The sequence below is a fragment of the Solanum stenotomum genome, chromosome 2, assembly GCF_019186545.1.
Source record: "Solanum stenotomum isolate F172 chromosome 2, ASM1918654v1, whole genome shotgun sequence".
Taxonomy (NCBI): Eukaryota; Viridiplantae; Streptophyta; class Magnoliopsida; order Solanales; family Solanaceae; genus Solanum; species Solanum stenotomum.
Window position 1 is genome coordinate 38,611,922 of NC_064283.1, and position 10,328 is coordinate 38,622,249.

Consider the following 10,328-nt stretch of genomic DNA (forward strand, 5'->3'; position numbering starts at 1 on the left):
GATTTAGTGTGATACTATCAAATAGTCTAATGTCAATTGGTAGAGGGTGAAAACTAAGCCATACATTGATGTGATGTCTAATATGAGGTAAAAGTAAGGGTTAGTAAATTATACACACATAGCCGGACCAAGGTGCGGGTGAAATTCTCTATTTGCCGGACCAAGGATTTAGAGATACATAACTTACCACTTTGCATGTGATACACTAGAATAGATTACTATTGTAAGGATTATCGCGTTATGAGCTTATGGGGAACACATATACCCTACTTACTTTCTCTCATTGATAACAACCAAAGTTCAAATCTTCCTTACTAGTTTTCTAAACTACAATCAATAATTTGTTACACAAACCCCCCCCCCCCCCTTACTTACTTGTTTGAGAAATGCGTTGACTAAACAAATATAATCGTAAGTTAAGTTTAAGTCTAAATCATATTCCTCGTGGAATCGACCCCGACCTACTAGTTGGGTTCTTTGTTTGACAACAATCATTTATACTTCTTTAGGGAGGTGTAATTTGAGCGTATTGAACTACATTATTGAACTTTAGTCAATTATTTCCTAATTTTACTTTTTCTTTTGTTTTTGTCTCTCTCAGGTTCCCACTCTAGTGTATGCCAAGTACACGGAGTCGAGGTGAACCACTGATTCCTTACGATCCATAATTGAATCGAACTTTGTGAAGGATGAATAATCAAGGAGTCCCAGTCAAACCTATCAGAGGAAATCTAGGTGATGAAGTTGAGTTGCAGCCTCCTAGGGTTGATAATGAGAATGCTGAGAATCATGGTGGTAATCTACTGGGAGATACATTGAGGGTACAGAACCCAGCAGAATCGAGGCTGCGTGTTAACTATAGAGTCGACTTCAATACCACTAAATCTGAAGGACCTATTGTTCTACCTCTTCTACCTCCAAGGCATACATTCATTGTGACTGGCAGTTTGATGCAGATGCTTACAACGAGGGGTTAGTTCTCTGGTTTGGCATTGGAGGGTGGATACACACATGGCCAAGTTGAGGAGTGTTTGCAAGAGTTACGTGGGTTGACCAGAATTAGACACGGATGTAATTAGGTTGAGAGTATTACCTATATCATTGGCCGGTGATGCTGTTGTGTGGTTTACTAAGCTCTCATATAACTCGATTCACACATGGGATCAATTGCAGAAGGTGTCCATGGCCAAGTACTTCCTAGTGTCAAAGAAGCTGAACTACAAAGATATGCTCAACAACTTCGTGGAACTACCTTGAGAGTCTGTGAGTATTTCGTGGGATAGGTTCACTGCATTCATAAGAGGTGTTCTAAATCACCGCATTGATGATGAGTCGCTGAAGGAATACTTCTATAGAGGTCAGGATGACAATAGCAAGGCTGTTCTTGATACTCTCATTGGAGGTTCATATGGTGAGTGCACTTTTGAGCAGATATCAGAGAAATTAGAGAAAATCTCCTGAAATAACAAAGCTTGGAGCACTAGAAAGTCAAATACTGGGAGGAGCACTTTGCAATCCAATCTACACCCAACTAATCTGCTGATGACATTCGTGAGGAGATGGCTCAGATGAGGACCGAATTTGGGATAGTGTTGAAGCATGTGAGCGGAGGTGCCAAAAAGGTAAATGATGTGAATCATTTGACTAGAAATCCACCATCGGTTGAGAAGTGCTACTATGAAGAGGATACTTATGCAGTGAATGATTAGACAAGGGGTTTCCAAGGCAACGCCCAAGGTTCCAATTCAGATAATTGCGCCAAGATCAACGAAACGAAGGTCGAAACTATGATAACTACAATCGAGAGGGTTAGTGTGTTATGGTTGAGAACTACAATCGCGACAACAACTACAATCGTAACAAATATGGCAACATAAATGATAGGGGTGGTCCTTATGTTCCTTCTCAAAATTGGGAATCTGGTTATAGGGAAGCTGGGAGTAGTATGTCACGTACTGAGGATATGATGCAGAAGATGATGAAGAGGTTTGATTCGACTGATGAGAATGTGAAGGAGATCCGAAACAAATTATCTTTTATTGGTTAAAAAGTAGATGCCCATGCAGTGTCAATCAAGAAAATTGAATAGCAAATGACTCTATTATCTATAACAGTTAACCCACGTCAGCCTGACACACTTCCTAGCAATACAATCCAAAATCTGAGAATGATGAGCTTTGTATAACAATCACCACTTGAGGGGGTAAGCAGACTATTGATCCACCTATGCTGTCTGAGGTCGAAGTTGAGGTTGATGATGATGAGATTGAGGTTACTGGAGAGTCCGAGAATGCTACAGAGAAGGAAGTGAAGTTAACCCAAAAAGTTGTTCCCATGCCTAGACCTCCACCTCCCTTCCCACAGAGTGAAGAAGACTGAAGAAGGAAAATACCGTAGGTTTATTATTATGTTGAAGTAGCTTTCCATCAATGTTCCGTTGATAGAAGCTTCAGACCAAATGCCTGGGTATGAAAAGTTTATGAAAGATTTGGTGACAGAAAAGGGCCGTGAGTTTTGAAGATGATGATAGGTTACAACATTGTAGTGCTATTGTTACAAGGTCCCTTGTGCAGAAGAAGAAGGATCCTTGTGCCTCCACTATTTCGTGTACCATTGGGTTGCTATATTTTGCGAAGGCGTTGTGCGATTTGGGTGCTAGTATAAATCTGATGCCATTGTCTATTTACAAGAAATTGGGTTTAGGGGATCCAAAACTGACTGCGATGCGATTGCTCATTACTGATAGATATGTGAAGAGGCCCATTGGTGTGCTCCAAGATGTACTAGTGAAAGTGGAGTCTTTTATCTTTTCGGAAGATTTTGTGATACTTGATTGTGAGGTTGATTTTGAGGTTTCCATTATCCTTGAGAGACCATTCCTTGCCAATGGGCGCACCTTGGTCGATATGGAGAAAGGGCAGATGAAGTTCCGATTGAATAATGAAGAGGTAACTTTCAACATTCGTAGATCCATTAAGCAGAGTAGTGAGCTCAAGTCGGTATCAATGGTGAATCATATTGTAGAGAGTAGTTCTAAGGTGCCTATTGAAGAAAGGTTGGGTGTTGATGCACTAGCAACGGTAATGATGAATTTTGAGGGTGATGTTATTGAAGACTATAATGAATTGGTCGCCACACTTTGATAGGTTCGAATTCTGTTCAAAACCAAAGAGATTGGAGTTAGAAATGAAGAATCGCGATTCTCCACCTGCAAGACAATCTATTGAAGAGGCTCCAAAATTGGAGCTTAAGGCTCTACCATCACATTTGAGGTATGTATTCTTGGGGAGAGATGGTACTTTATTGGTCATCATTGCGGTAGATTTGAATATGTCACAAGTTGAGGCATTAGTTTCCGTGTTGAAGAGGTTCAAGTAGGCTATTGGGTGGACTATTGCGGACATTATAGGGATCCCACCTAGAATTTGTTCTCATAAAATCCAACTCATGCAGGATCACAAGCCTAGTATTGAGCACCAGAGGAGACTAAATCTGCCTATGCACGAGGTAGTTAAAAAGGAGATCATGAAATGGTTGGATGCTGGAGTTATTTATCCCATTGCAGATAGTAGTTGGATGTGTCCTATTTAGTGTGTTCCCATGAAAGGTGGGATTACTATGGTACCTAAGGAGAGAAACGAGCTTGTTCTGATGTGGCCCGTGACTAGATGGAGAGTTTGCATGGACTACTGGATATTAAATGCTTGGACAGAAAATGACCACTTCCTTATGTCATTCATGGATTAAATGCTGGATCGACTTACTAGTAAGTGTTAGTATTGCTTTATTTATTGTTATCCGAGCTACAATCAGATTTCCATAGCTCCGGAAGACCAAGAAAAGACCATCTTCACTTTCCCTTATGGGACTTTCGCCTTCAAACAAATGACATTTGGGTTGTGTAATGCTCCAGCGACATTCCAACGTTGTATGATGTCGATATTTTTTGATATGGTGGAGGACACTGTTGAGGTATTTATGGATGATTTTTCTGTGGTAGGTGACTCTTTTGATCGTTGTTTAGACCATTTGGCCAAAGTAGTGAAACAGTGTGAAGAGTGCAATCTTGTGCTCAATTGGGAGAAGTGCCACTTCATGGTGAAAGAGGGGATAATTCTGAGTCATCGGATGTAACACCCCGTATCCTAAATAGACCAAAATGCAGATTTTGAGAAGTTGCAGGTGCAACCCACGGTTGCTATCCACAGACCGTAGGTCAGACCACGGCCCGTGTTGGTGGTCCGTGGTTAACCACTGCAACCCCTCCCCAAACCTAGCTTAAAAAATTGACTAAGTCTCAACCCACGGATAGACCCACGGTCCGTAGGTCAGACCACGGTCCGCAGTCTATGTCTGTGGATCAAGACTCCATTACCCAGCCTTTGACACAAACTACGATCGACTAGCACAGACCGTCGTTCGATGTACGGCCTGTAGGTCCCATCCGTCCATCACTCCAATAACAGTTAAGTCAAGGGGTGACCAACCCTAGTTCAAGAACACAACAAGTTTTCTTCAGTCCCACCCCAGAAATCGAAGGATTTCTCCATGTAATTCGTCACCAGGTATGTGGGATTTCACTAGTGGGTTCCTTTTTCCCATTAGGTCCCTAGAATTCAGTTAGATTTTTGATTCCATGATTATGCACAGACCTAGGGTTTCTAGAAATTCGACAGATGATCATGCATTAGTTATTTAAATGTTCCAAATCAGATTATCATGTTCTTGCTTAGTTTATTTCATGAATTTCAGAACCTTAGCTATGTATTTCTTTAGTTCTTTAATTACACATGCTAGGTCAGATATGTCAGTTATTCAGTTATACATGCCTAAGTTATTAATGCATCAATACCAGCTTAATTGTTGTATACTCAGTTTGCATGTTCAGTTCGAGCTATCTAGTAACTTACAGAAATTCAGTCATAATGTGTTAATCACTTAATCCATTGGGAGTATCATAATACCGAGTTAGACTAGGGTTCAACGTACCCAAATAGTCCCAGAACTACTAGCCACGGAAGTTGTAAGTCCCCTGTGTGGGAATCATTTCAGTGATCACGCCAGCATACCTCTATACCTTTGACAGGGTATATTGGGTCCTCTCGATGGGGCGTATACATCAGACTCCACATTTAGCTCATGTGATTTTATTATCGGTTATTAGTAGATCCCACAATTCAGTCAGATCCTATTGCATTGACCATTTATCAGTATATCTAGTATTCAGTTTCAACATGCTATATATTGGTCAATGCATTCAGTTATCTCAACATTCAGTATCTATATCATATTTAGATTATGCCAATACTTATTTGCTTTGTTCAGCTATATTTTATTTCAGCTGTATTTTATCCTGCATGCTCAGTACTCTTCAAGTACTGACATATACTCTGCGCTACATCTTCTCGTGATGTAGGTTCAGGTTCTCAGCATCCAGATCACGCTTAGATTGGTTCCCGATCTCCAGTTCAGCAGAATCAGTGGTGAGTCCTCATTCTTCAAGGACAATAGTCATGAGTTTCTTTTCAGTATCTTTAGTCCTTAGTTTCAGTTTTTCTAGACTTAGCTGGGGCCTGTCCCAACATTTCTAGTTAGTTAGAGGCTATTTTCAGACGTAGATAGATTCAACTTAGTATTGAGTTATTATTTTCTTTGTATTAAACTCATTAGTTATCATTTATCTCAGTTATAGTATATGGGTATTCCCCATGTTTTCATTTTTATTTATGATTTAGCTTCTGCATCAATTTATTATCTTTAGTATGCTTATGATCATTAGTTTGGGATCACTTGTGGTCCTAGGTCCCGTGTCTATGTCTCGATGGTAGTCTCAGGGCGTGACAAACTTGGTATCAGAGTGCTAGGTTTAAGTGTCCTAGGATGTCTGAAAAGCCGCACTAAGTAGAGTCCTTTTCATGGGTGTGAAATGCACCACATCTAATGAGGGGGGAGGCTACAAAGTGTTTTAGAAAATCTTTATTTTCTTGTTACTCTTATCGTGTGTAAGGTATGATCTAAATTCCATTCTAACTCGACGTTCTACATTTCAGTGATCATGCCTCCTCGTAGAGCTTACACAAGGAATGCTATGTACGCAATGCTAATGCAGTTCCTCCAGTCCCAGACCTTGAGGTTTCAAACGCAGATTTTTGGTATGCGATTCAGCTTTTGACTCAGAGTATGACCAACCAGAACAATCAATAGGTTCAAGTTCCTACTAATTGAAATGGTTGATCAATGGCAGCTATAGTTCGAGATTTTGTTAAGATGAATCTGTTGGAGTTTTTAGGGTACCAAGTTGGTGAGGACCCACAAAACTTCATTGATAATGTTAAGAAAATCTTTGGAGTGATGCAAGTCACTGGTAATGGTAAGGTTGAGTTGGCATCCTACCAGCTTAGGGATATGGCTCACATATGGTTCACTCAGTGGAAAGACAACATGGGCTACTTTTTCTTTTGTAAGTCCCTTTATAGCAGTAATCTTAGGTGTCAGTCTAGAAACTCTATCAGAACACTTCTTAGTCTCTACTCCAGTCGGTGACCCAGTTATATCTAGACGGGTATATAGAAATTGCCGTATCACAGTCTCTTAGAAAGTCACCTAAGCAGATCTTGTAGAGTTAGAAATGGTAGACTTTGATGTCATTCTAGGCATGGATTGGTTACATTCCTGTTATGCCTCAGTCGATTGTAGAACTAGGATTGTCCATTTTCAGTTTCCAAATGAACCAATCTTAGAATGGAAGGGTAGTAGCTTAGTGCCTATGGGTCGATTCATTTCTTACCTTAAGGCCAGGAAGATAAGGGTTATCTCTATCATCTAGTTCGGGTTAAGGATTCTAGTTTCGAATCCCCAACTCTTGAGTCAGTCCCTGTAGTTAATAAGTTTCCAGAAGTGTTTCCGGATGATCTTCACGGAGTTCCCCCCGAAAGGGAAATCGACTTTGTAATTGATTTCCTTCCAGATACTCTGCCTATCTCTATTCCTCCTTACAGAATGGCTCCAGCTGAGCTTAAGGAATTGAAAGAGCAGTTGAAAGACCTTCTAGATAAGGGCTTCATCAGACCTAGTATTTCGCCATGGGGTGCGCCAGTGTTGTTTGTGAAGAAGAAAAATGGTTCACTCAGAACGTGTATTGACTATAGACAGTTGAACAAAGTCACCATCAAGAATAAGTATCCCATCCCTAGGATTGATGACTTGTTTGACCAACTTCATGGTGCTAGTCATTTCTCAAAGATAGACCTCAGATCCGATTATCATCAACTTAAAGTTAGAGATAGCGACATTCCGAAGACAACATTCAGAACTCGGTATGGTCATTATGAATTTGTAGTCATGTCATTTGGACTAACCAATGCTCCTGCAGCTTTCATGGATTTGATGAACAGAGTGTTGAAACAGTACTTATACTTGTTCGTTATCTTCTTTATTGATGATATCCTTATTTATTCTAGGAATGAGGAAGAACATGCGAGTCACTTGAGAGTTGTTCTGCAAACTCTCAAAGATCGCCAGTTATTTGCAAAATTTAACAAATAAGAGTTTTGGTTACAATCACTTGCTTTCCTTGGGCATATTATGTCTAGTGAAGGAATTCGAGTAGACTCCCAGAAGATAAAAGCAGTGAAACAATGGCCCAGACCTACCTCTGTGTCACGACCCAAGCCTAGGGCCTAGACGTGACATGGCGAATGAGGAACCCGAAGGAACCCCAAACAAGCCTCTCAAACTTGTCATCACACTTCATCGATCGCAGAAGTACAATCAACATTAATTAACGGGAAATAGGGACTAAGGGCAAACCATTTCAAAATGACATCATAAAACAAGAGTCAAGCTCATTTACAAAATAGTTGTCCAACGCACACCTCTACATACATAGATAGGACGGGGGCCATGACATACTACCGGCTCCCCTCATAGTCAAAATACAATTGCAAGCTAAAGTCTCAAAACATAGGAGTAGGAAACATAACATAGCCCTCGAATCATTGAGGACTCACCAACAAACTCGGATAAGCACCGTACTAGCCACGTGAATGGAGAGAAGGATCAAGAGTAGCTCCGGTCCCTACATGGTGACATCATGTAGGCAAAATATGCGTTAGTACTTGGAATGTACTAAGTATGCGGGGTGCAACACAACAATAGACAAGGACACAATCGAAATACAAGAAATAGTTTCATAGGCATTATGAATAACAATATGAGGATGCATGATCAAAGTGAAGTCAAAACATGTTTAAGTAAATCTATACTAATAGTAGATATCATATGTGTATGCATGATCCAACCAATCTATAACCCCAACTTAGGATGGGGGATGCCGTTCACACCCGGACACCCTGGTGGCAAGGTATAAACCCCTCACATGGTTGATGTTGGTCACACCCCAAGCATCCTAGGTGGTGAGATATAAACCTCTCACATGGTTGATGTTGGTCACACCCCAAGCATCCTAGGTGGTGAGATATAAACCTCTCACATGGTTGTCCGGTTCTTTTCCCCCGGACCGGGCATGGTCATGCAACACTTTATATAGGAAATTCCCATTAGGCTCTAATGCAATCTCACGTATGGAATGAACATATACACAAGCTTAGTTTGTCATCAACACATCTCTGGATTGCCATACATCTCATAACTCAAGCTTTAAAGCATCGATTCATCAATTCTCCATAGTTGGACATTTTGTCAAACACCTTGAAGGCATGTAATGGAATCAAAGAGCATGGAAAATAGGGTAGTAATTATGCAGCCAAACCAGTGAACAACCTACAACAACACCTTTTAACACCCACAATACCACATGAAAATCTCCACATCCATTCCAAATTTAGATTCAAGTTCTAGAGTCACAACATGCTCAAAACAATCACTTTTCATGTTTAAAATTCAATGTGCAGGAAATTATTACAAAGAACAAGACTAATTTATGAATCTTAACTTAAACCATGAATTAGTGAGTAGAATAGAGTCTAGGCACTATGGGTGGAAGGACCCATGAGTTCAACACCACATACCTTGAGTTCTTATGAAGGTCTTGAGAGTGTCTTCAATGGAAGCTTGGAACTTGGAGCAAGAGTCTTTTCAATCTTGAGGAAGGTTTTGTATAAGGGTTCTTGAGAGAACTTGAGAAAAAATGTGTCTAAGTATGGGAGAGGTGTTTTGGGAAATGTTTTAGAGATGAGAATTGAACTAATGGTATATAGGAAATAACATATGCCCTTTGGAAAAATGGTCCAACACTTAGAAAAAAAAATGAAGCGGGTGAACAGTAAAAACGCTCACTGGAAATTGCATTTCCTGCCGGACGGATTTTACGAAAATAGGCATGACTTCTTCGTCCGAACTCCGAATGAGGTGAAACGAAGTGCGTTAGGTAGCTAACTCAAAGGGCTTTCCATGGATAAGTTATGGGCCACCCAATTATTTGTGTGCTAGGATATATGACCCTCCAAAGTGGACCCTCGAAAAAGGCTTCACTTGGAAATTTTGGATTTTGATACGGTTGCTCTAAAATTTGGGTTAGACCCATTCCCCACTCAATTTGACCACCTAAACAAGAATATGAAGTCGGATTTTCGAAAAATGAAACAGACTTTTTTTGATATAGCTAAACAAGTTTCCGGTAACTTTCGAAGCACATTTTTAAGAACCTTTTGGGTCATTTCAATATCTCCCCCTTGGGAACATTCGTCCCCGAATGTGGAAGAGACGTACAAGGCAAGACTTAGTAAGAACATATCAGCCCCAACATGAATGCAAAAATTTTATTTAAACATCACTTCAAGATTTCAAAACTTAGTGTAAAGCATCCATAACTCATCAATTAAAACATATATGCACATTAATGATTCAAGGGCTGAAATGTAAGACTCAATGGAGTAAAAGAGACTTGATTTAATACCTTAGGCTTGAGTGGAGTTGAATAGATAAGGATAACGTCTTTGCATGTCCGCTTCAGCCTCCCAAGTAGCACTCTCTACTTGTTGATTTCTCCAAAGCACCTTAACGCACGCCACTTCTTTGTTCCTCAACCTTTTAACTTGTCTATCTAAGATCTGAACCGGGACTTCTTCATACATCAATTTATCTTCTACAACACCCACAACCTCAAGAGGTACAATAGCGTTAGGATCACCAACACATTTCCTCAACATCGATACATGGAATACCGGATGAACTAATTCCATCTCCTTGGGCAACCCCAACTCATAGGCTACTTTACCAACCCTTCTTATTATCTCATAAGGAACGACATACCTAGGACTTAATTTCCCCTTCTTACCAAAACGAACCACACCTTTCATTGGAGAAAC

General features: G+C 40.3%; 1 pseudogene; it reads left to right on the top strand.

The window, feature by feature from the left end:
• Positions 1-1,182: 1,182 nt before the first annotated feature.
• LOC125854917 (uncharacterized) overlaps positions 1,183-10,328 on the top strand; it is a 27,323-nt pseudogene continuing 18,177 nt past the window's right edge.